Genomic DNA, 27,353 nt, shown 5'->3' with positions numbered 1-27,353 from the left:
CTATAAATCCCAATAGGAGGGGTGTAAAAGGGTGAATAATGGGTTGAATGCCTTTAATGAGGATACATATATCTCAGAAGCTGAAGATATTACAGAACTGAAAATTTGTTTATGGGATCTCCTTTAAAAATAAAGAATCACATATTTTTTGTTTTTGGAAAATCCAATTTATGGCGATTAAACAGGAGTGACAAATTGGGGTGAATTTTTTGAAAGACTATATCTACAGAATAACTGAGAAACGTAAAATGTTACAGACGTAAAAAGTGGGTGTTTGGAATCTCCTGTAAATGTAAAGAAACATAGGTGATTTGTTTTTGGAAACTCCACTTAAGGTGAACTAAAAAGGGGTGAATTTTTAAAATGAGAATTTCTACAGTATACCTCAAGAAACCTAACATGTTACAGAACTCAAAAATGGTTATTCTTTTCATCTCCATTAAAAAAACCGTGTATTTTTAGTTTTGGGAAATACCACTTGGGTGGAGGGGGGCGGTAAAAGTGACTGAAAATTGTGTTGAATTCTTTTAATTAGGCTACTGATATCTCAAAAATGAAGATGTTACAGACGTGAAATTTGATATTTAGAATCCAATGAAGGGAGGGGGGAGTGAAAGAACTGAAAAATTAATTGACTTAATTGTATTAGAATACATAACCCCCAAACCCCATGGCACTACAGCCCTTGAAGGGCTTTGGACTACCAAGCGACCGCTGCTCAGCCCGACGTCCTGCAGATTATGAGGTGTCGTGTGGTCAGCACGACGAATCCTCTCGGCCGTTATTCTTAGCTTTGTAGACCGAGTTAGAATACACACATCTAATAAAAAGTAAAGTTGTTACAGACGTGAAAATTGGTATTTGGATCTCCTTTAAAAGCAAAGAAAAACGCGTTTTGGGGGGGTGGGGGAAGGAAACCATCTTGGTGGGCGGGAGTGAAAAGCAGTTGAATACCTTTCATGAGGACACATAAATCAAAACTGAAGAAGTTAGAGTCTTGATAATTGGTATTTAGAAAATCCTTTACTATTAAAGAAACAACCGGCCCCGTGGTGTAGGGGTAGCGTGCCTGCCTCTTACCCGGAGGCCCCCGGTTCGATTCCCGGGCAGGTCAGGGATTTTTACCTGGACCTGAGGGTTGGTTCGAGGTCCACTCAGCCTACGTGATTATAATTGAGGAGCTATCTGACGGTGAGATAGCGGCCCCGGTCTAGAAAGCCACGAATAACGGCCGAGGGGATTCGTCGTGCTGACCACACGACACCTCGTAATCTGCAGGCCTTCTGGCTGAGCAGCGGTCGCTTGGTAGGCCGAGGCCCTTCAAGGGCTGTAGTGCCATGTGGTTTGGTTTGGTTTGGTTTATTAAAGAAACAAGTATTTTTGCCGGAAAATTCACTTACGGGGGGGGAGGTGCGGAGGAGTGTGAAAGGAAGTGAAAAAAGTGAATTATTTTTATGGGGATACTTATATCTCAAAGCTGAAGGTAATAGACGTGAACATTGGTGTTTGGAATCTCCTTTAAACACAAAGAAATACGCCTTCTTTTAATTTTTTTGGAGGAGGGTGGCTAAATAAACTTAACGTCGCTGGGGTGTTGAAGGAGGTGAGACCAATTGATTTTACTGTTCATAATGTACTTATAAGGAGCCTCCGTTGCTCAGGCGGCAGCGCGCCGGCCTTTCACAGCTGGGTTTCGTGGTTCAAATCCCGGTCATTCCTTGTGACATTCGTGCTGGACAAAACGGAGGCGGGACAGGTTTTTCTCCGGATACTCCGTTTTCCCTGTCATCATTCATTCCAGCAACACTGTCCAATATTTCATTTCATTTGTCATTCATCTATCATTGCCCCAGAGGAGTGCTTCGGCAACCGGCACAATTCCTATTGTCATCGCTAGATGGGGCTTCATTCATTCCATTCCTGACCCTGTCGAACGACTGAAAACAGGCTGTATATATTCGATGTACTTATTCTGATCATAAACCAATCATTTTTAATCTCTCCTGGGTTCGTTTTCAACAGCCATCTTTTCCTTCGGAGAACGTTCTTAGATTACAGTAGATTCTCCTGGCATATAAATAAAAATTTAAACACATTTGAAATAAACTATAGGAATAAGATTGACCGTCAAATTGTTCACCTCTATAATAAGGTCAATAATGCACGGAAGTATGTCATTCGTATCGCCAGAAATCCCGCACACTTGCCTACGCGCGACAATGGTCCTGGTGACATTGTCAACAATGACAATGGCAGCAGATGTAATTTACCGCCAGGTAGTGGTCTTGCATCTTGGCTGTGGGGTCCAGAACATCTATAATAATAATAATAATAATAATAATAATAATAATAATAATAATAATAATAATAATAATAATAATAATAATAATAATAATAATAATAATAATAATAATAATGATGATGATGTTCTGGACCGTCGTCAAATGTGCGGACCGCGCTGGAAACGGGTCCTGGACAGGTAATGACTAAGAATGCAGTCCGACCGCGGGTTAAGTACCGCCAAGGCACCCAAGACGACACCACGCCGGATCTCCTTAAGGATTTGATCCATATTAAAAATGCTTATAGGAAAAGATGGCAAAGATTTAGGGACCCAACTGACCGGGTGGAATACCTGGACCTAGCCCGGAAAGTACGAAATCGATTGCTGAAAAGAAAGATTGAAAAATGGGAGGAAACTTGCCGTAATCTATTAGAAAACGAGCCAGATCGCGAATTTTGACGGATTATATATCTAAAACAATAAGCATTCAATTATAAATTTCAGTATAATACCGTAGCGAAGCACGGGTATCTTGCTAGTTTATAATATAATCACAATCTTCCGGGCTATTATTCCGTGGTCCACTCCTCTCACTTCGTCCAGACATTTCGACTACTGCTGCGGTAGTCATCTTCTGTGGCGTCGTGTAAATACTCTCTCCTGTATCCCGCTGGCCAGCGGTCGAAACGTCTGGACGAAGTGAGAGGAGTAGACCACGTCATAATAGCCCGGAAGGTTTTTATTATATTGACACCGGTCGTGAAAGCCTTCATACTTTAAATTTATAATGCCAATATAAAATGTTGTGTATATTTTCCAGCTATCTCATTCCTGGATGCCAGCGTTTCGCCCCCGTGTGCTAAGTTGGGCTCATCAGTTGGTAAATAGCACACCTATTTATATTGGCGTTATAAATTTACTCATACGGGACAAACACTTCAGGTTCCCTACGGGAATCAACATCTAAGAATTAATTAATTGGGAGGATTCAGATTTTTCATTAAAAATAAAATAAGCACGTAACCTCGAAATTTATTTTCAACTTCTAGAACATTGTTTTATAATTATGTACAGTATTTTTCTTTAAAGTTGCACCACGCTCCGTAACGGACAATTTGAAATGACGCATTTCCTCGGCACGATTTTATTCACTACGAACTAACGCTTATTAATTTTCTCTTCATTATGTTTTGGATATATTTTCCGTTGAGTGTTATTAAACTTTTTTAGAAGAAACTTCTAGCATCTAATAAAGTTTCATTATACCAGTGGCTTGCGGTGAACATATTCATTACCCCATTTGCAAAAAAAAATGTTTAAATATAAACAATCGTAGCCCTACTACACTCTCCAAAATCAATACTACCATTTTATAAGGCTGCATTTTTCTTGGAAAGGTATACCTTAAAAAGATCTTTCAAGAATATTTTCAGCCACACGCTCGCACATACTTCCAAATTGATATTCAGGGCAGTGACAACACCATTATAACTTAATCTATAGCAGATTTTAAACAATGTACTTACAGTTTCATCCGGTGACGCTTCGTGATAGTACAGTCATGGTTTTCACAAAAATACACTGGGACTAACTATTTGCTGTTTACTTAAAAAGCCTAATCTAAACTAATCAGCCAAATTTGACTGGTATTTTACCGTCGTTGAAGTTTTATAGTTTCACTGGCATACTGGGTGTACGTGCCTCAACGACAAACGAGAGAAAATATTTGTCACGACGAATAACACACGTTATATTCATGAAGAATGCCACAGAACTGGCGAAACCTTCACCTATAATCCAAGAGGAACACTACAAAAATTCACTGTATATCACCATCACAGACAACCACTCGCGCTTAACTCTGTGTTCATGCTGGGCAACCTAAATATTTTTCTGCAGCTATCGGAACACATACTCTACACGTGCCATCAACGAATTGCTCGAAAGAACTGTATACATGCCGAAACCCAAGACTAAAACATATTCTTCTATATTACAATTGATTTCATGTACTGGCTCTATTTTTAATTAGCAAGACGATGTGCAAGTGGCTATACTGTTAAGATGTTGATATTTTTCTTGCAGTCTCTAGTGTGTGGCGCTGAAGACTTCGAGTGTCAAGTATTAAAACTAACACCCCTTACCTAAGCTAGCTGGCCTGTCGCCGTGAATTGCTGTCGGGGGGAGGGGCCACAGCTTCGCCTCGAGGAAGCTTCAAGTGCATGCTTCACCCAAGCGACTTTAAATGTCGCTGGGGGTAGCTCACTATCGCGCCGGCAAGGGAACCCAGCTCGCTGGAGAAGCTGAACTATGGTGGTGCGAGGGGATTGTAGAGAGAGCAGTACTTGGGTTGGTTTAAATGTTCGCAATTTTTTAAACATTATAAAAAGCGTTCTAAGAAATGGTTAGAAAATGTTAATACAGAGTTCTTTACCCCAGCGTTGCTGCGGTAGATGGGGTTCAGTGCACGACACTGCATTATACATTCTAATCATCGCACACATCATTGACACAAAGTCACTCGCAGTGGTGATAGAACTGCCACCTCAACTCTCGCATTCCTGCGCCACCCTACGCCTCAACCTGCGCCCGGCCTTACTGTTGCCATCACTGCTTCGTTCACATCGTGATTCTTGTTCCTTTATCCTCTTGATGCTGTCTTCATTCCTCTTCCCACTGGGTGCCTTTCGTGATTTTACCTCAGTCGATAGGTATTTCTTAAAATTTCGAAAAATATGAGGTACCACTGTTGGTTTTAATTTCCACCTCATACGAGGAAGTTCCACGTTTTCACCATTCACAACAAAACAGTCCGTCTTTATAATTAAATCTGCCAGCAAATGCAAGTTACATGTTCTCATTTTGGCCGACAATCTCTTATCTATCCGCGGAATAACTCTCACCCACTTTGCAAACAGATTATTTTCTTCTACCATCAGGCTTCCTTACTTAACCCGATTTACCACGAGGAACGAAACAGTACGACACTTTCTCGAAATAATAGAAAACTAGTTGATTGCACACATAAAGAACTACACAGATACCAACACAAATTTTGGAAAATATTAAAGCAAAAAATTCCCTCGAAAGGTGCTAAAACTATCACCATGACAACACGCACTCACGCTATAATCTTTGCCGACAACTTGGGGCACGTGCTGTTGCAGCTGATGTCTCGCGATTGCAGTGCCACACTCCGGCAGGCACACCAACTACAATACTGTGAGAGCGGAGTGATCACACTATGTGTTCTATTCGGCACAGTGATAGCTGCAAAATGACGAACTTCTTGAACAGATGGTTACGGAACATAGAACTTATCAATAATCGCAGGAGGTCCAACGAGTGTGGAAGTGGAACCGTGAATTTGCATAGAGGTTATAGTGCCATTGATGAAGACCAGACATGAACAGGGCACCACTGCTTATCGTCAAGGAAAGGCGAAACTAATACAAAAGTTTGAGTGATTTTGGAAATTGTGTCGATGATGTGCTGGACGAAATAAAGCAGATGTTATAACCGAAGTAGGCAGGCAGGTGATAACTGACTGGCATCGTGACAATAGATATTTCAGAGAGTCCCGAGTTCGATTCCCAGCCTGGTCGGGGATTTTAATAGCGTGTGATTAATTCTTATGGCTGAGGCCTGGGTTTAGTTCAGTTTATTGCATTTATTATATTATACAACACCGCTACACAATGTATAGAATAATGTGAATAGTACACATATAATAATTAATTAAACATCACTTAACATTTATAAACTCAACCTATATAATTTTGCATCCTTAATAATAAATAAGAACTAAGTATTAGTTTTGTTACGTTAGTGAGATCTACTTTATGCAGGTTTGAGTACCACATTCAACATTTCCTTTTAAATATCCTCGGATTGCATGTGCCTCAAATTTCAGCTGGGATAGAGTTCCAGGAACTTGTGGTAACTGGTATAAATGAGTTGTTGTATGAGTTACACGCATCGTGTGGTTGACCTAGAGGGAGCTCTACCAGAAGGGGAGAGGTATTTAAAGTCTATTCTGAGATAATCTGGTTTGTAGAACACTGTGGAGGAGGGAGACAGCGCGGTATTTGTGGCGTTCGGTCAATCTTAGCCATGAGAGGAGAGAGACAGGAATGGGTTAATATGAGTTTGGACAGGGATATTTAATGCTAATCGAGCACAAGCACTGTAGGCTCTCTGTAGTCAACATGAAAGTGTTTTGCTCGTACCATTATAAACTACATCTCCGTAGTCAAATATTGTGAATATTAGTCTATGAACTAATAATTTTCTTGTGTTTCTGGGAAATAAGTTGCTGATCGTTTTTGCAGATCGTAATGAATAGAATTTTCTTTCGGAAATATTTGGACATGTTACGACCAACTTAAATATTTATCGAATACAACTCCAAGGTTCTTTACATGATCACTAAATGTTATTGGTATTCCACTGAACACAACTTAACACTGGGTATACAAGTGTTTTGTAGCTTAGCGTGTGATTTATAAGTAAAAATTATGATGGCCTCTGTAATTTTGATGGGTTCACTTTCAGGTCATGTTTTTAACATTTGCTAGGTCTTTCTTCAACTTAGTGATTGAATTCTTAAATTAATTAGCTTTGTGTGAATGTATAATTGAATACCATCTGCATATAGGCGATATTTACAATTGTTCAACATCTCAGATAAGTGTATAATGAGAACAAAAGCGGTGACAATACTCCATCCTGTGCCATGCCCCGCTTAGTGGTTTGAAACGAAGAAGTATCTTTTCCCAGTGATACACGTTGTTGACGACCACTAAAATAGTACTTTACCCAGGATGATGTGCAGTAAGAGAATTTAAGCCTTTTGAGTTTAGCGAGTAATATGACTCTGTCTACACAGTTGAAGGCTTTACTTAAGTATAAGATGTTCATTTATTTTTATCAAAATTTTTCCTAATATAGGAAGGATACTAACAGGACGATCATCTTAGCCGGACTGAGTTGTTCTGACTCCAACTTGGCAGGTTCGATTCTGGCTCTGTCCGGTGGTATTTGAAAGTGCTCAAATACGTCAGCCTCGTGTCAGTACATTTATTGGCACTTAAAAGAATTCCTGCGGGACTAAATTCCGAACGCCGTAAAAATAGTTAGTGGGACGTAAAACAAATAACATTATTATTATTATTATTATTATTATTATTATTATTATTATTATTATTATTATTATTATTATTATCTTCGGAACTGTTGGAGTTGTTGTTGTTAGGTAAGGGTCGGATGATTGCATATTTCCAATTCGAAGGAAAGACCACAGTCATGATATGCGTGACTGTCGGTAGTATGTTGACCGGACGAGTTGGCCGTGTGGTTAGGGGCGCGCAGCTGTGAGCTTCCATCCGGGATATAGTGGGTTCGAACCACACTGTCGGTAGCCCTGAAGATGGTCTTCGGTGGTTTCCTATTTTCACACCAGGCAAATGCTGGGGCTGTACCTTTATTACGGCCACGGCCGCTTCCTCCCCACTTTTAGGTCTTTCCTATACCATCGTCGCCACAAGACCTATCGGTGTCGGTGCGACGTAAAACGAATTCTAAAAACAAAAGGAAGTATAATGCCTATGATTTGTTTAAAGAGACAGCTTGATTCGATCATGACCGATGAACCTTGACTTTATTTCATTGAAAACGCTCCTAACGTTAGTGGGGGTCACATGAGAAAAGAGAACTGCTCGGCATTATGCCTTACTTTTGAGGATATTCTGTTAATTACTGCTGCTTTGGTCTGTTCGTCAATTTGAGAGGATCGGTAGCTAAAATATGAATTTCGGTCAGCTGGTGGTACATTACAGTTGATGTTATTTGTCTTGTTTTTACTTAATTCCATTTCGCGAAGAAATTTTTAAATCTCAGCAGAATTTTGAGTGCTCAAAAATTCATACGAGTGGCGTATTTTATCATTTCCACTAATTAACTGTGTTGTTCTGTTTCGGACTTTTCTATAGTTTCCGAAATTGTCTGATGTAGAAAATCTCACTTAAAAATTACAGACTGCGTCCCTGATTTTTATCTGGTCGCGTATTTCTTGGGTGTTTGTGTTAGTCCGAACATTCAGACAACATACCACACTTCCAACCAGCATAGTAATTACATTTCTCCACATAGGGTTGGTGACAGGACGGGCACCCGGCCGTAAAATAGGGCCACATCCACACATGCGTGACACAGTTCGCATCCGAGACTCCACAGGTGTGTGGAAAAGCTGCAGAAGATTATTTCTCTCTCAATGTCGATAAGGCCAACTAAGGAACACGATATTCAACTTTTTCGCTGGGAGTGGGCTGTGATGCTTGCCCAGTGCGCACATATTCTCAGGCTGTGTTTCTCCTTCCTCACCTTCGTCCAGAGGGCACCTGTCTTCTTATGAGGCGGCTTGTCATGGAACCACCTTTGTCTCAGAATACTTCTGAGTGGTGAACGCTCTCTGATGTCACTTTCAACTAATCCTAGTTCCTGAAGATCTTTAGCCACTTCCGTTAACGACGGGGTCTTAATATTTATCTTCTGCCAGTAGAATAGGCCACGATTGGTCACCCTGGCAGAATTTATCCTTGATATGTGCTCATGGAAGATCAGACGTCTCTTCCAGGTCACGACCGTGATCTTTTCCGTGTAGTTATAGAGCTCCTGATTGAGTAACTTTCTGTATTCACCCTCTGTTTTGATTGGCCCTATTATCTTCCTGAGAATCACCCTTTCTTTGATCTATAGTTCTTCTGCTAGACTCTTCATCCTCGGAGGCACTCGGAGGCATACAGGCCTTCTGGGCAAATGACAGTATGGTAGTGTCTGAGTTGGGTGTTGCCGGCTATACACTTTTTGTTCTTGTACGTGTTCTTCGTCAGATTGTATACCAGATCTTGCTTATTAATTTGGATTGTTAAGGCTACCCGTTCTGACAGGTTAGGTTCCATCCATTCTCCTAAGTACCTGGAATTATTTAATTTTTCGATTACGTCCTGTTCCAACTGTAATTCTCTGGAGCTCTCGCTGATGTTGGTGAGATATTTGGTCTTCTCAAGCGACATTTGCTGCGCGGCGTCTCAGTATATTAAGATGCATTACTGGCACTTCAATTGAACTTGCCAGAAGTGCCAAGTCGTCTGCAAAAGCCAGGAAATCTATAATGAGACCTTCGGCGTTTGTGTCCTACGGAAATTCCAATCGGAATATTTTGAATATCCGATTCCTTCCGCCACTATCTGATAACCTCCTGCAGAGCACAGATAAAGACAAGAGGGGAGAGATCATCACTCTGTCTGACTCCTTTCTTGACCTCGAAACTTTTCTAGATTGTTCCTCTGAATTTCACTCGTGACCTGGTGTTACACAGGGTCTGTTGGATGAGACTGTGGGTCTTCTGATCCAGTCCCATCTCATGCAGGATTCGCATGAGAGTAGGCCTATCAACTGAGTCGTATGCTTTTTTGAAGTCGACAAATGTGACTACGAACTTTTTCCCCGCTTTCTTGATTTGTGCTAACACTGACTATAATTATATTGTGAAGCTGATCAGCACAGGAACGTCCTTTTTTGAATCGACATTGATATTCTCCCAGTTGGGGGTCCAGTTGATATTCGAGTCTTTTCAGTAAGGCCTTGGACAATATCTTGCAAGTGTGGGGTATCAAGAAAATCCCTCGGTAATTGTTAATCAGTCAAGTCACCCTTTCTATCAAGGCAGATGTCCAGTCACATGGTAGTTTATCAGTCTCCCAGATGTTTTGTAGAATCTCAGTTAACTTTATGATTGCCTTGTCTCTGGCATGCTTCCATTGCTCAACAGCTATTGGGTCTTCTCCCGGAGCTTATTTACTTTTCATGGACGGGATGATGGCTCTCACTTCTCTTGAGGGAATGAGTTTGGCTGGCAGATATTGTCTTCATAGATAGCACAGGTCTTAGGGGACGCACAGTTACAGAGAGAGCCGAAGTATCTGGCAAGGAGATTGCAGTTCTCACTGTCATTGTGGTCTAGCTTTCCATCTGGCCCTCTGAAATGGAGACTTGGTGGGGTGTATGGACCGATATTACGCTCTAAGGTTCTGTAGAAATTAATATAGTTTTTCCTTTTAAAGTCATAGTCTAGCTGTGCCCATTGGTCATGAGCATACCGTCGCTTCACCTGCCTAATAGTCCTAGCAGTTACTTGGCGCTGCTCCACAAACAAATCCCAGTTGGTCTGAGACTGCTGAAATATCCATCTTAGCCAGGATACCTGTCTCTGGGCAATCGCTTTGTCACAGTCAGCTTTCACCAATGGAGCAATCTCACTAGTCCCTTGGATTATGTTGTCTCTTAGTTGGTCCCAGTTGTTATGTTCCATTGTTTCCATTTTCTCTGTGAACTCTAATATTTTTTGCTTTTATAAGTCAAACTTAGTGAGCTTGGTTGTACGGTCCTTCCTAGTGTTTCTAGGTAGGAAACTCAGCTTTATTTTTGACAGATAATGGTCTGAATACAAGCTGGCACGTATTAATACTTTGACGTTGTGGATTTCCTTATGTGATTTTCTTGAAATGGCCACATGGTCTATCTGAAGCTCTCCCAAATGTTTATTTAGTGAAAAACATTTCTTCTTCTTCTTCTTTGGTAAATGTCTAAATGCCGTTAACTACATTACAAAGTTAGAGGCCTTGCAGTGTTCCAATAATCGCTCTTCGTTTCTGTTGGTCCGTGTGTGGGCCGGATATTCTCCAAGATGTGTCTGTATATGTGTCTTCCTTCCCAATCTGGACATTAAAATCATCCATTAGGATGATTGTTTGTCGTTCTGGGATCTTGCTGATGACATCCTCTAGTTCCTCCCAAAACTTGCCTGTGACTTCAGGATTTAGCTTCTTGGCCTGGTTGTCGGGTGCATGTACATTGACAACTGTATAGATCTTCTTGGTGCACCGGATGGTTAGAAGGGACACTTGGCTGTTAGGTGATTGGAAGTCGATAACAGAGTCCATTATCCTGTGACTGACTATGAAGCCGATCCCTAGATGTGGGACGTTTTTCGTCCTTCTTCGGCCCACCTTTCCCTTGAGTACCCGATAGCCCTGAGAGTCAAAAGCATGCTTATCCATATATATGGTCTCTTATAGTGCTGTGAGCAGTATCTGATGTTCAGTCAATGTATCTGTCAGATGTTTCAATTTACCTATGTTGAGCAGAGAGTTGGCGTTCAGTGTAGCAAAATAGTTGCACCGTTTGTGCCTAATCTTGTTAGAGTTTCCAGGACGTTCCGACTCGTTCCTGTAGCATGCTGGTGTCGGCTCCCCAGAGTCCACTGGCCCACTAATGCCAACTAAGTTGACGGTGGATTGTATACCATTGACGGTGGATTGTATACCACCTGGGGTAATAATTTCCGTTTGTTTGTCCTCCATGCTTTTGTTGAAGTTAGTTGGAGGGTCTCGGGTGTTACACCCTGATCAAGTTACTGCTGAGGTTGTGAACTCCAGCAGGTTTTATATCAGGGTAGCTGCCTTAGATTGGCTGCCTTCATGGACTGTGGAGACCGATCTTCCCCGTTGTAGTTCTTCCGCCATCCTTGCCGTTGAGATGCCATCAAACATGCTCTTCCGCCTAGGAAACCGTTGCCTCAATTAACTCCCGAGTGCCATCTCCATAGTATTATCATAGCGAGTAGAAGGTAGAAGTGTGATCTCTCCCCTAGCTCATCGGTTTCTCCACTAGGACGCTCTTCTAGCAGTAAGTAAGCTTGAGCTTACAAGTCAGCATACGAAAAAGAGACAATTATTACTTGCAAAATACTATGCTTTTGCTTCCAGGTAAACCTTGTGGTCTTAGAAGGTTTTCGTTCCTTTCTCGTCTGTCTTGTTACAAAATAAAACCGAATAACACGAATTTAGGGATAATATCCGCAACATGGTCATCGCAGCTTCCTAATTCTTTCAAATTCATAGTGATACTGTGCAAACTGTCCAAACACTCGTAAAATATATCGCCCCATAGACTATGTTCACAGGAGAGTTTTTGTTCCACTACACTTTCAACTTGCACGAACACATTATAAACTGCTCTTGAAGGATGTGTGAGGAAAGTGCTGTCAATACTGTGTTTATTTCCATAGTCCCTAATAAATGTGAGGGCTGCGGCAAGTATTTCATCTGTAGGCTTTCCGTGAACAGGCTAGAACATTTATGACATTTTGTGACCTTGGATACATTGCGTATTATAATATCCTCCTAAATAATAAATCAAACACTCCTTTGCAAGACTGCGGCTATCTCTCTTAATTGGACCTAAATTGTTCTCCCTGTCCGGTAAGAGGTCCTCCATTTTCTCAGTGAAGTCTAGTGCTTGTCTTACTTTGTTTTGTGCATTTCCTACTACAGCTTTATTTATCTCTTCTATCTTCTTAGCCTGTGTTCTCATTTGATTGATGAATGAAGTCAATATCAGTTCAAATTTGGACTCAAAGTTACTGCCCGATGACGGGGAAAGTTTGGTTGGGATATAAATAGACTGCAACATGTGTAATTTCAGAAAAATCTATTGATGAAGGGTGGTCGTCACAACTTACTGAGCGTAGCATACCAAAGGGCCGTTCTAGTGCATCTTGATTCAATTTGGCTGTAAGCACATATCAGAATCAATTATTCCATAAATACTCGGACACCTGTATGGTGCTCTCCATTGTTACTCTAAGACTCAAGAGTTCTTTCTGAAGCAAAAGGTTATATCTCCGTTTTGTTAAGGTTCGTGCCCTACTGAATCTTTATAAAGAGCCTCTGCTGGTGTAGAAGTATTTAATACTATAAGGATATTTAATTCTCTATTGAACGTTTCAGTCGGTTCACTGTCTTCAAATCCCTCTGAGTTTATCTGTTTTAATGTGTTTAATTGTTTCGTAAGATATTGCGGAAAATTGGGGAATATATGAGGGACAGCGCCAGTTTTCAGTTTCCGTCTATCTCTAGGAATGTCTACCTGTCGCCTTGTATTACAAATGAATCTGATTTAACAATGAATTCATCAGAAAATTGTGAATGGCACACACAACACTTAACAGAAAGCTTTTTGTCTTTTATAGGAATCGCCTCGTCCCAGTTTGAAAATTCTGCTTCATTTTTAGGTGGTTTGAAGAAGTGTTTACCTATCGTAGTTTTGTAGTGGAGAAAATCCATTACCTTGTCGGACACCGGTTCTTATTTCGAACGGTTCTGAAATGTCTCCCCGAAATTTAACTGTTGATATTTGTAATTGTTGGAATTTTTTCGATCAACTCACAAGTTAACTATTCCACTTATGTTGAACAGTGTATGTCAATCTACGAAGGCATGCGCCTTCTTGAATTCAACAAAGGCGATTACATCCTACTTGGTTTTGCAAATTTGTAGGATGGTTTTTTGGTCCAGGATTCGCTCTGTGAAGGATCCTCCTGTTCGAAATTCTGCCTAATAATACCTAATTAGTTTGTCCCTTTGTTTTTGTAATCTATTACATAGGGCTTTGGAGAAGATTTTAGAGGTGGCTCTGAGGATAGAAATTCCTATGTAGTTATTAATATCTGAATCGTCCCCTTTCTTTGAAATATGTGAATTAAAGCACATTTCCAGTCCTCCCTAAATTTCCAAGTACGCCAGATCACTTGTAACATTTCTTGAATATTTCGGCCCAGTTTGTGGCCACCTATTTTCAACATTTTTGTAGTTATGTCATCTTCTCCTGATACTTTACTGTGTTTTAGTTCTCTATTTGATAGACTTTTTTAATGTTGGGGGTTACGAGTCTGGATTTGGTGTGAGTTTATCAAAGGTGAGTTGTTCATTAGGGCATTCACAGTTTAAATGATTCTTGAAATAATTTTCTAAGAGTTTACAATATTTTCCACATTATTTGTTTCCAGAATCCAATCCGGACGTTACAAACAGAAAATAATCCCTGGTAATTTAGTAATTCTTCTGTGAATGTTCTGTTGAAATTCCGTGTGTTGTTTTTCTTAAAATCTTGTTCGAGTTCTGACTGTCTGTTTTAACCAAATTTTCGTTTTTCGGTTGAGATAATTTTTGAGAATAGTTTCGGGATATTGATGAATTCATTTCTTCTTGTTTAGTCTGATGGGTTTCCAGATTTGTCAGGCATTAATTTTTGTCTTGTGGCAGGTATCATTCAGCCATCAGTGATTTCTTCTCGTGGGATATATGTTTATGCTTTGGGAAGTTTTCAAGAGTTTGTGTTTGAGTTCTAGTCAGTTGGAAGAAGAATCGTTGGGGACATTCACAAGGAAAATCTCTGAGTTTTGTTTAAGGAAAGCTGGGCCGATTTTTGATTGTATTGGGTTTGGGCCTGCTGGGTTGAAACTTTATTTTGATGCAAGATAGATGGTATTCGGAGTCAATGGCTCCTTTTCTGACTTTAATATTCATCATTTTGATTTCAGTTTTCTTCGAAATGGCCAAATAGTGTAGCAATAAATCCTCAATATATTTTTCGGGATATCCATATTCTTTCTGTGTGGAAGTGCGAAAAAATGTGATGACATTAGTTCAAGATCAACATTTTCGCAGAGGCCAATAAAACTCTTTCCATTTGTATCGGTTCTTTGGTTAGAAGAGTAAAGTCGTGAAGTGGCCTTCAATTTCCTTTGTTTGCCACTGTGGGCATTGAAGTCTCCCCAGCAGAATCTTGATATCATGTTTTGGAATTTGGCTGTAGTTCCTTGTAGTAGTTGCAGAAGTCCTCTACTTTGTGTGGGTCACTTTGGCTGCAATTGTTTATAGGTGGATGTGAATTGATTAGTGTATAAGCTTTGCTTTCTGATTTGATTGATAGTAGTGAAATTGATTCAGGAGGTAATGTAAAGTTTGATACTGACTTTATGATATTTCTTCTGACTGCAAATCCAGTGTTGAATTGTAATGGTTTGTTAAAGATGACGATTGCTGGTTTGCCTTTTAATATTCTGTAGCTTCCTGATTCAAAATTATTTTTATCACTGTACCTAGTTTCTCGGACTCCTAAGATTGCTTGCTAAGATTTAGAAGTTTTGTTTGTCTAATGTATTCGTTGGCTGCTTTAGCTTGCCAATCTTGACAAGGGTAATGTGCTGACAAAATGTTTGCACTTTGGGCGAAGAGATCTAAAAAGCTATGAAACATTTCTGCACGACGTCCTGATATATATATTTTTTTACTATTTGCTTTAAATCGCGCCGACACAAATATGTCTCATGGCGACGATGGGATAGGAAAGTCCTAGGTGTGGGAAGGAATCGGTCGTAGTCTTCATTAAGGTACAGGTGTGAAAATGGGGAACCACGGAAAACCATCATCAGGGCTGTCGACAGTGGGGTTCGAACCCATTATCTCCCGGATGCAAGCTAACAGCTGCGCGCCCCTAACCCCACGGCAACTTCTCCGGTATTCTGATATTCATATAATAATAATAATAATATTAATAATAATAATAATAATAACATAACTATTTACTGATAATAATTATATCCCTAAGGGGGTTTGTTCTTCTTGCAATGCTTATTAAGGCCACGCCAGGAACTGTAAGTGATAAGTGAAGTCCATTCGAATTGTGGTATTCACTATCATGCCCATACGTACGGAAAACTAGAATATTATAGCGAGATTCTGCCTCCATTAAATAACATATCATTTTCATTGGCTGCCACTAATCGTGAAGAAGGTTTGGTCAAAAGTATGAGCCACGATCTGTTATAGGTAGTTCGAACATGAAGCTCCTTTTCAACAAAGATCAGTTTGCCTCTTCAAAAATGTCAAATTGTATACTCGTAATGGTAAATGCAATTACTCAGTTGGTGTATTCCTTTCCTTTCAGATCGCTGACAGTTCCAGACTGTGAGGACCGGTGGAATAGTGGTAAGTTTCTTCAGAAATTATTTGTCCTATTGGCAGTGCCTCCAATATTGTGTTTGTTGTTTCCTTCAAGATGAAATTTATCCAAAGTTCAATACTAAATATTTTCCACTATCATGAATGGATTTGTACGGTAAGGTGATCTCCACATCCTGCAATCTGTGGGGTCTTCCCCTTCTAACCAACGGTACATGCATGTCATTCTTAGAAGCCGCCAAGTTCAGTGGAGTGCACGGTATCATGCCGATATAGAATCAATAGTTTCTGGTGGTAATGGAATATTACAACGCCATATGCCCCTTATCTGGTTCTGGGAAGTTCTTGTGTTGAGTGTTGAGTGGTACTCAACCTTTAGCCTAGATCTGCAGACTCTAACGATGTCAACATAGCTGAAAGTTCAATTTATAACAATTTGATACCAATTCAGAGAATTGACCATGCATCTTCATTTAGTTATACTTCCAGTGCTATTCTAGAAAATGAGTTTAAAGTGAATATTTCAATGCATCCTACAAATTGCAAAATACTCCGTCTGCTTGTCATTGGGATTAAAGCATTTAAATACCAGGCTATAACTTTGAACATGCCCTATGTAATAGTTTTATTCCTTCATATGTCCCCAAATACAAGTAAACGCAGTTATATTGCAGTTACCGAGTGGAACAGCAGCGCTTTGTTAATGTGCACTCTGGAAACCTACCGTCTTTTAACCCGCGAACGCTCCTCTATGGTTTCTAATTTCTACTTGCAGGCAAAATCCGGGACAGTTCTTATTCATAGGTCACTGCCGATTCTTTCCATTACATTACCCAATTTCTTTCGGCATTCATTTCATCTTCATTGGATCATCAACTGAGGTTGGCTTAAGGAAGGGCATCCAACCATAAAACATGCCACATAATTTCATCTTACGTCTAAAGTGTAGACATAATAAGGTTCTACTCTTAATGGTAAATGCAATTGCTCAGTATTATATTCCGCACATAACGTCAAGCTGACCACGTGTGCAGACTTAACCTCACATGATGTTAATGGCTTGTGTTCCCTGAAGGTTGGCAGTTCCCCTGTCAGTTTGGCATATCTGCACATGTAGCTACATATTTTTCCACCAGAGGGAAGCGCACGCCCACACGTGGCATAACAGCTGTCAAACACAACCGCGCCTACTTGTAGCATTTGCTCCGGAAGCTTACAACCTGGTGTATGGAAGGACAGCCTGATAGGTGAGGTTAACGTATGGTCAGTGTGAGGTTAAGCCTGCACTCTTAGTCATGTTAGGTTATGCCTGCGTTCGTAGCCGAAGCTCTTTACAGAAGTAGCCTTTGCACCGGAAGCCAACAAGCAGGTGTAGAAAAAGGCAGCCGGTGAAGTTACGTGCACGCGTTGTTAGCGAGAGTTTGATCCTGCACTCTTAAACAGCGTCTAAGTTTATGCCCACGCACGTAGCCAAAGCTCCTCACCGAAGTAGCCAGAAGCCTAGGTGCTGGTGTAAGGAAGGGCAGCTGGTTGGGTTAGGTTTACGAGTGGTCAGCGTAAGGTTAAGCCCTCAGGCTTAACCAGGATCCCCATTTAAGTAACCGGAAGCCTACAAGCTGGTGTAGCGATTGGCAGGTGGTTAGTTTGTCCATTAAAATCATGCGAGGTTAAGTTTGCACTCTCAGCCAGCGTGTGGTCATATGAGGTTAAGTCTGCACACTTGGTCAGTGTGAGGTTAAGCCTAAGCCTGCACTCTTATCGAGCGTTAAGTTATGATTTCATGTGAGGTTAGGCATTCGAGCATATCCAGCCACGCTCGGTTTTCAAGATTCTCGTGCCCACTATTTCAGATTTCCAGCGGTTGTGACGTCATCAGTCACGGGACCAGCGACATCCAACCAGCGCTTGATAAGGTATTCCCTGTATGTCCGTACTGACATACATACACAAATAAATAAATAAATAAATAAATAAATAAATAAATAAATAAATAAATAAATAAATAAATAAATAAATAAATAAATAAATAAATAAATACATACATACATACATACATACGGTTATATTGCAATTATGACTGTTTTTGAAGAAATCGTAATGGAACGGATAAAGTATACTGAATCATAATTGTGTTATTCTACATAGAGGAAACATGTATAACTAACGGCCTTGAGATGCCGGAAGACGGCCGGATGAATACTGAAGACTGATCAACACCAATAAAATCAGCTACCGTGCAATCATTGCAGACTAATGGTCATCCACTGAAATATTAACTATCACTGAAATAAACTAACCACTGGTCACTGCAGGCTGAACTATCTCACTGAAAGTAACTAACCACCGATTAATGCAGACTAAGCCGACCATCTAACTGGGCTCAAGACTTTCACCAAACAACCAGTAAGCACTGATTATTGCAGACTGAGCTGACTGTGCAACTTGAATAATAATTAATCGCTGAAAATAATTAGGTAGTGATCAGTTTAATTACTGTCTAGTAACTGGTCGGATATCATGTTGCCTGGAAAAATCCTGTGGAAATCTACTACTCTCTTGTGTTTCACTTCACTGTCGTATAGAGTTGAAAATACTGCATACCAAACTCCTTTGTATGATTTCCTTCCTATTAGTTAGCACTGAGACCTTCGCAGTACACGGACAACACGTTATAGTGAATATATGGCCAGATAAACATCACACCTACAATGTTGAGAAAGGTGGTAGAAAAGCGAATAAGGAATCATTGCTTTCCGGCTAGAGAAATGTCATCATTGATCCAAAAGTTCTATTTTAGGATACAACGTCTGGATGAAAATCTTGCGGACTTCATCCAAGATATCAAGTTTTATACCCGGGTGTTCGTTCTGCATTTTTTTGAAGACCAAAAAGTGCAAACTATTGTTGAAGGCATCTCCCCGCCTTATAGGTCTTACTTATGTTTTGGGTCTCGACCCCAAACGTTTGCAGAATTAGAGGCTATGGCTGTATCAGCTGAAGGAGTAAGGTATGCCGTCGCCTTACGAGATGCGCAGGAGTCCCCTCCGTCTTCTAATAGTTATCGACCTCCACCTCGCCGAACTTTCACCACCCGCAAATACAACGCTTGTGGGTCAACGGAACACTTGCGCAACAAGTGCCCATTGACAAAACCGAGTGGGACAAAGAATGGAGCAAGGTCATCCCAAGGTTGTTTCAAATGTGGCTCATTTACTCATCTCGCCAAGAATTGCACTAATGTCAATAGCACCCTTTTCTGCTCAACTTCTGGTGCAACCTCCGCGAACTCCCATAATGGAAAGTGACTAGTGTCATCGGCTGAGTCGGCATGTTCACCTTCCCAAGGCTCAACCCGTGTTGAACCCCTTGAAATCTCTGGTAAGGGTAAAGGTTCTTCTAATTTATTGTTTGAAGGCCACAAAAATGCCACGGAATTGTGGCAGAGACGGCCGCGTTCGTGCCATTCCTTAAAATCGAAGTGAACTGTGAACCTGTCACTGCTCTATTACACTCAGGGAGCGTGTTTTCTATAATTTCGGCTGAATGGTATTCTAAATTAAAAACTGTTTGTAAGTTTCCTGACTTTTGTTCGTCTTCTGTCCAATGCGTTTCGGCCAACTATTCTCCATTAGAAATTTTAGGGTTCATCTTTTTTAAAATTCGTATTTCAAACTTACCTGGAGAATAAAATTGTTTGTTGCTAAACACTTAACTTGCCCTGTAATATTAGGGGATGATTTCATGTCTTATACTGATCTGGTGCTCGACCTTCACAACAAGTCGTGCACCTTCAAATTTGCTAATAGTTGTAAGATTCCTCTTTTAAAGTGCAATCCTGTGTCATGTTCATCTGTTTCGCCTACCCAGGGTGAGACGTTGATAGACCTTAGACATCTACCTGTGGAGCAGGCTGAAAATGTTCCTAAATTGTGTCAGTCTTTTTTTGATGTATTTTCTGATATTGTTGGTGTCACTGACCTTATCGAATACAAGATTGAGGTTACGGATTCGATTCCAGTTCGGTTCCCGTCTTATAGGCTAACTCCACCTAAAATGAAGGCTCTTAAGGAGATCATCGATCAAATGTGAAAGGATGGTATAATTCGACCTTCTAAGTCGCCATATTAATCGCCCATTTTTCTTGTCCCGAAACCCCAAGGTAGTTTCAGGCCTGTGATTGACTATAGGGCTTTCAACCGTAAGGTGGTGTTACAATCTGTGCCCCTTCCTGATCTTCAATCTTGTTTTTCGTTGTTTCGGAAAGCCAAGTTCTTTACCATCCTTGCCCTGAATCAGGCGTACAACCAGATCCATCTAGCTGAATAATCGAAACATCTAACAGCTGTTGACACGGATTTGAACTTGTATGAGTAAAACCGCGTGCCTTTCGTGCTTCCCACGGGGGCGGCTGTTCTTATTAGACTGCTAGATGCGGTCTTCTTGGACATCAAATTTGAATACTTGTATCATTACCTGGATGATGTCATTGTATTTTCCGAGACCTTTGACGAACAACTTGATCATCTAAAAGAAGTACTCAATCGCCTTCGTAAGGCTGGGTTGATTGTGAAGTTATCCAAGGTAGCTTTTTCTAAGCCTACCATGTCGTTCTTAAGGCATATTGTGACGCCCGATTGTGTTTCCCTTGATCATTCTAGAACACAGGCCATCCGTGATTTCAAACCTCCTAAGGACATCAAAGGTATTGCCAGGTTCATAGGCATGGTGAATTTCTTCAGGAAATTTATTCCTAACTTCGCTAACAGAGCGGCGCCCTTGAACTTACTTCGTAGGAAAGGCGTCAAATTTGAATGGGGGCCTCCCAGCAAGGCGCTTTTGAAGATCTGAAACAAGCTCTTTGTAACGCCCCTGTCTTAGCTATGCCTATTTTCTCAAAAAATTCATTGTCCAAACCGACGCCTCGTCATTGGCGGTTGCTGCTCTTCTTCTTCAGGAAACGGAACTCGGAAGGCAACCCATTGCCTATGGTTGTAGGACCTTATCGTCTCAAGAGGCCAAATATTCCATCTATGGACTTGAGGGTTTGGCAGTTTTGTTTGCTCTAGAGAAGTTCCGTCTTTATCTGGAACATGTCAAATTTGACTTGGAAACGGATAACCAAGCTTTAAGTTGGGTATTAGCTAGGCCGCGTCGTACTGGGCGTATAGCCCGCTGGGCGATCAGGATTTCTGCCTTTCAATTTGCTGTAAGGCATATTCGAGGAACTGAAAATGTAGTTGCGGATGGACCAAGCCGCATGTTTTCTCATGAAGTGGAGACTTCCAAACTAGAAGATAGTTCTTCTATTCCCACGCCCATTCTTTCGGGCATTAATGCCATTCTAACTGATGCCCCCATGTTATTTCGGGATATTGAAAATTACCAACGTGAAGATCCAGTGCTGGCTCCTATTACAGAAACCCTTTTTACTGTGGAACATGTCGTCCCTTATGTGTTGAGAAACGGGGTTTTGTGTTGCCCGTCTAGGCATGATCAAAAGATGAAAGTAGTGTTTCCAGCTGTGCTTGTACCTATGATCTTCAAGTGCTATCATGAGACCCCATTAAGGGGGCATTTAGGTATCTTAAAAACTAGCGATAAGATCCGAGAGATGTTTATTTGGAAAGGTATGGACGGTGAAATTAGAGAAATGGTAAAAGCTTGTAAATCTTGCTTGCTTAGTAAGCCCAAATTGTCCACTAAGCTAGGTCCACTGTCATCGCATCAAGCGTCGCGCCCCATGGAACGCCTATATATAGAATACGTCGGACCTTTCCCTCAATCAAGGGGGAACGCTAATAAATTTATTCTGGTGTGTGTAGACGGCTTCACGAGATTTTCCTGGTTATTCCCGACTAAGCTGGCAACCGCTCAGTATACTATTTCTTGTTTGAATACCATATTTGCTTCTTTTGGCCCCTGTCAATATATAATGTCTGATAATGCGAAGGCATTCACATCCAACTCATTCCGTAAATTATGTTTTGATCTGGCTATATCGCATGTAACTACTTCAGCTTAATACCCTCAAACATTTCTGGCTGAGCGGGTCAATCGTAATCGTAGATGTGCTTTAATTGCATTTCATCGTGAAGATCACTCCTGGTGGGATACTTCCCTGCATTGGTTGGCTTTTGCCTTAAATTCAGCGGTTCATGAATCCCATAAGTTCAATCCAGCATCTCTCATATTTAAATTTGTTCCTAACACACCGCTCTCTAATCTTTGGTCACTTAATGACATAGTACCAGAGACAATATATCCCGATAATCTTAGAGAACTATGGAAGAAGGCTAAACACAACTTAATGGCTTCCCATGAAAAGGTTAGAGAAAGACATAATCGTGGACGGAAGCCCACCAATTTAAAAGTCGGAGACCAGCTCATGGTAAAAATTTTTGTTCCTGCGTGGAAACTTGTCCTCAGACTCCATGGGCTGTGCTTCATTTCAGACTTTCCCACAGCGGTTACATTGTAAGTCAGTAACCCAGCCACAGACAGGATATTTAGTGTTCACTTCTCTCCAGTGAAACCTGGCACGAATCGAATGTTATCTTTCTTTTTAAGAAGCATGAGACTGCTTAAAAATTAGATAATGTTAATGATTGATTCGAGGCCTTCTGCCCCGCTTTTGTGTATTACCTGATATGTACGATCTTCCCCTCTGATTATTCCTGTGGTCAATTCCCTGGTGGCTATTACCAAGCCCCCGTCTCTTGCATCCACGCTTTGTTGACACACACTCGCCATCAACGCCACCCACACCTCTGTCTCACACACATAAAGATCGTACTCTCAAAACTCCAGCAACACATCTCTGTCGCCCAGGTATTATGGTTTCAGTACCCCCTCAGCCGTCGACGGCCGTGGTTCAACATCTGGCGAGCGATACCGGGAATGGGCCCACTCCACTCTAGTGACGTCTCCTTCTGGACGGCGTGCAGGAGTCCATCTTCCCGGCAAGGGCTGAAGTGCGGTATCTCCACCGCCAACCCATCTGGGGACTGCACATCTACATCTGATCTGCGGCGACCATCATCACGACTACCCCCACCATAGCAACGGGAGAGGTGTATCTGAGGGTACTTGGGAGGTCCGGGCAACCTCTCCTGGGTATCAGTAGCGGTGGCAGGTCTTGCCGTCAAAATTAATCAGCCTGTAATTAACTTCTACGATCACAAGAACACTTCAAATCTGGTTTTCCAAATTTTCTACAAAAGGACTTTCGGAAAATACTTATCTCCTTAAACATTTCAACAGAAAAATTTCTCTTCTGTTAAATTTCTTCTGTGCCACCCCAAGGAAGGACCTTTGGGGGTAGGTCTGTACCGGGAAGTGCACTCCAACTCCGCACATTCAAAAGAAGCGCCTTAATGAACTCTATCTATCCAACAAAACGGGAAACTGCTACTGCATGAAGTTGGAACTATGACTTGAAGATGTCACCATTGAAGTATGGAGTAATTGTGTTATTGTGAAGTTGCCTAAACTGACTGGATTTATTTGCCTTGTGTTCGCTTATTTCAAGAAGTTTAAACTATTCTCCATAGATGGCTCTACAAAACTGAGGTCAGGCACTCTGGTGCAAGGTAAAAGAAGTTGTTATTGAAAGAAAATTTGTTTGCATGCGGTTTTCAAGTACACTAATTTTCATTAATTTTTTATATATATTTCATAGTTTGCCGCACTTCTTTCTCATTTCGACAGTTTTGAATATGGCCAATAGGAATTTTCTGTAGTTGTTTTTCAGCCTATCACAGGCTTCTTTTTTGGTTCTTTGGGTGTAACTTTTGATTCTGCCAATAAAATAGAATTGAGAGGGTGTGTCCGGATTAATCCAGAACCCTCTAGAACCGTCCCCTCGCGTATATAAACTGCGGCTTTTCTGGCTACCTTGTCTATTGATCGCCGTATTTCCGAGAGAGTGCGTGTGTTAAGACAGGAGGCGGGGTGCCTCATTCTTCGCCACGCAGACCAACAGCCAAGGTGATGACCACCACACTTATTTTTCTGTAGCTACCTCCGCAGACTTGCCCGAGGGGAAGGTCCTAATTTCTAACTATGTAACCTGTAAATCGGGGATAGAGAGTGCGTTACTCTCTCGAGTTCCCCTTCAACTTGGTTTGAGGTGATTACGATTTTCTAACTGTTTCTCTTTTCTGTAAATCGTTTCATTAACCTTCATTCTAGTCACCTCAATAGCTTGGGATTAGCCTCTGTATTATCGGGACGAGAGCCCAATTAGGGATTTATATTAAAGTTTCTTGGAGTGAAAGTATACGCCTCCATTCGTGTTGAGTTCGGGCCATTAATTCATCCTGTTATTTTTCCACCAAAGCCCAGTAGTTTGGATAATTGATACCCCTGTGTAAAAGAAATTTAAATTTAAATTGTGCCTAGAAGGCCAGAGATCGCAATGTTTGGTGTAATGTCGTCTTGAGCGGGCTGTTATAAATCTGTTAATGTTGGAGAGCATGTAAGCTTTCTATAATATTGAGCGGTACCTTTGGAAGGCCGTAAATTGCTACTGTTGGAGCCTGGTGCTCGTGAACACTGTGTATTGGGATATACCTCTCCTTATCTGACTAACGAAGCATTTGCAGAAATTGTAATTTTGGAGCCTGAAGCTCAAAACTTGTAAATATTGAGCCTGAAGCTCAAAAAATTGTAAATTACCAATTGTCTGATTTTCCAATTCTTGTTTCAAGATTGCTATTTGTACCTGTCATGTTTTTATATTCACTCAGTGAAAAAAAATGTTAAGTTTGAAATTCTAAAAGAAATTTAACCATTATTTAAAGTTTTAGTCCAATTTCTGATATCGTAGTTAGACCCATTCAACACCAGCACCTTCTTTCACCTCTTTCTGCTCCACTGATAACGCAGTAACAACAATAATGTACCACACATGTTGTCTATTCCAACTCCTGACACCAATTTGTTACGAATAAAACTCCGTCTCTTTTATTACTCGTAATTTAATTCGGGATGTCCCAGTAAATATAAGCACACATATACACACACAAGTATAATCAGCTATGAATGCCCGCACTTACTGATTACTGTCTTATTCACAAGTCCCTATCCCTTACCACACAGCAGCCGGCCGGCCCGTTGCTATACCTGCAGACGATTAATCCTTACTTTCACTTCTCCAAGTCCAGTCACCTCATACAGCAGCTGTGTTTAGACCGCTGGATATTAACAGGGGCCACTCAACACGCGATTGGTTCGACTCCAGAGACAGTTCAGTAATTCACATATTCGATTCAGTGAAGAACCAAATAGCAACAACTCAACAGTAGTCAACAGCAGGACGATACTCACAACAGCGAATATCACTACAGGTCCATTTACCCTCACATTCACGATAGCAGCTTCCCTCGTGGACTCACAGCGATTTTCAAACCACAGAAATACACAAACACGCAGTACTCTGAGTGCACAGTCTTCCACTCCGTTGTCTCCAGACCACCTACTCACGGGATTCTCCGACACCACAACCACAGCCCCTCGTTCAGACCTCGGTGGGGCCACTAGCGATAGCCAATACCTCTGCCGCTCTTAGCCAAGCTGCGGAACTTCAACACATTGAATCTCACACTGACGGATTTCTACACTGACTCCGATTGCAGTACCAACACCACCACGGATTACCACTCTGACTATAGCTCAAGCTCGGAGCCCCACTCTGACTATAGCTCCTGCACGGAGCCGAGTCCAGCACCAACTCTGACTCCACCACGGGGACCAACACCGACTGACTGTCCGCAGCTAGCCTTTTGTATAGCCTGGATGATGGGAACCCTAAAATTCGTGATGTGGATGGAAGCGGAACATTCCCATTGAATCTCCAGGAAACTCACAGGTAAGCCAGGCGAAGATAACAATACACGGATGTTCCAGCCTCACTCCACAAGCCGACTGGGAGATCCTCGTTCGTCCGAGTCACTAGCCCCTTCCTGGAAGTAACGAAAGGGGCTACCATAGGCTGTACGTAACTACGCCTCACCCCTGACCATATGGCGCAACATCCTGAGGGGCCATAGCCCACAAAGTGACCGCTGCTCAGCCCGAAGGCCTGCAGATTATGGGGTATCCCGCGGTCAGCACGACGGATCCTCTTGGCTGTTATTCTTGCCCTTCTATACTGGGGGCTGCATGTACCAATATAATTAACTTTGTTTATGATAGAACTGATCATAATTTTCTAGTAGTATATATCTCCAATGTTCATAATGATGGTGGTGATTACTGAACAGAACACAGATCTTCCTTTTATATGAGCGAGATGTTTCAACTTTATTTCCTGCCACAGTGGTGGTAATGATTATTTTAGCGAACAATGTGTGTTCACATTTCAACGAAGACCATTTGTTTATTACACATTGACGTTAGTTGCTGTTGATAGCCTGGTGATATTTATTACGACACCGTCCATTGACGTTACACTTTTCATTTATTTTCTTTGTTGGCACGGTTCATAATCGGTCGGATAACATTAATGTAATGATTTTCGAATATCCGTGCTTATTGGTTTATTCATTTCAGATTAGTCTATTATAAAAAATCACAACCTGAAAGTTATTCGTGTGTTAAACTCTAGTTTTTTATTTAATAAATGTTACGGTTCAGTGGAACAATTTTTCATATAAATTGAAATAATTCATTACTAAAGTAACTTTATCCCTGGGAGTCTGGTTGTAGGAAAACATGGTGCTATCATGTACTTTTAGAGAGATTAGGGATCGATAATATTGAATTTTGGAACACCATGCCTTGTCCAGGAGCAAGTTAACCTGTGAAAGAAATTACTGGATTGTGTATATATCGGTTCAAGTAAAAATGGAGGTTGTTTCGGATAGATTAAGTGTCCATTTGGTGGCTGGGGATATCATACGTGATATTTTATAATCGGTGGATGGCCGGCTCGGTGGCTAAATGGTTAGCGTGCTGGCCTTTGGTCACAGGAGTCCCAGGTTCGATTCCTCGTACGGTGTGGAATTTAAACCAGAAATGGTTAATTACTCTGACAGGGAAACTGGGTGTATGTGGCGTCTTCATCATCATTTCGTCCTCATCATGACGCGCAGCTCGCCTATGCGCGTCAAATCAAAAGGCGTACACATGGCGAGCCGCACTTGTCCTTGGACACTTCCGGCACTAAAAGCCATACGCCATTTCAGTTTTTCATCGGTGGATAA

General features: G+C 41.3%; 1 protein-coding gene across 2 annotated transcripts in view; it reads left to right on the top strand.

Moving 5' to 3' along the window:
* LOC136863322 (allatostatin-A receptor) overlaps positions 1 to 27,353 on the top strand; it is a 1,657,357-nt gene that overhangs the window by 766,219 nt on the left and 863,785 nt on the right. For both annotated transcript variants that reach the window (XM_068225909.1, XM_067139709.2), the window contains exon 3: positions 16,136 to 16,176. The gene's annotated coding sequence lies outside the window, so the exon portion shown is untranslated. The remainder of the gene's footprint in view (positions 1 to 16,135; positions 16,177 to 27,353) is intronic.

This window comes from Anabrus simplex, chromosome 2 (assembly GCF_040414725.1).
Source record: "Anabrus simplex isolate iqAnaSimp1 chromosome 2, ASM4041472v1, whole genome shotgun sequence".
NCBI classification, from domain to species: domain Eukaryota; kingdom Metazoa; phylum Arthropoda; class Insecta; order Orthoptera; family Tettigoniidae; genus Anabrus; species Anabrus simplex.
This window is presented reverse-complemented; position numbering and strand designations above follow the sequence as displayed.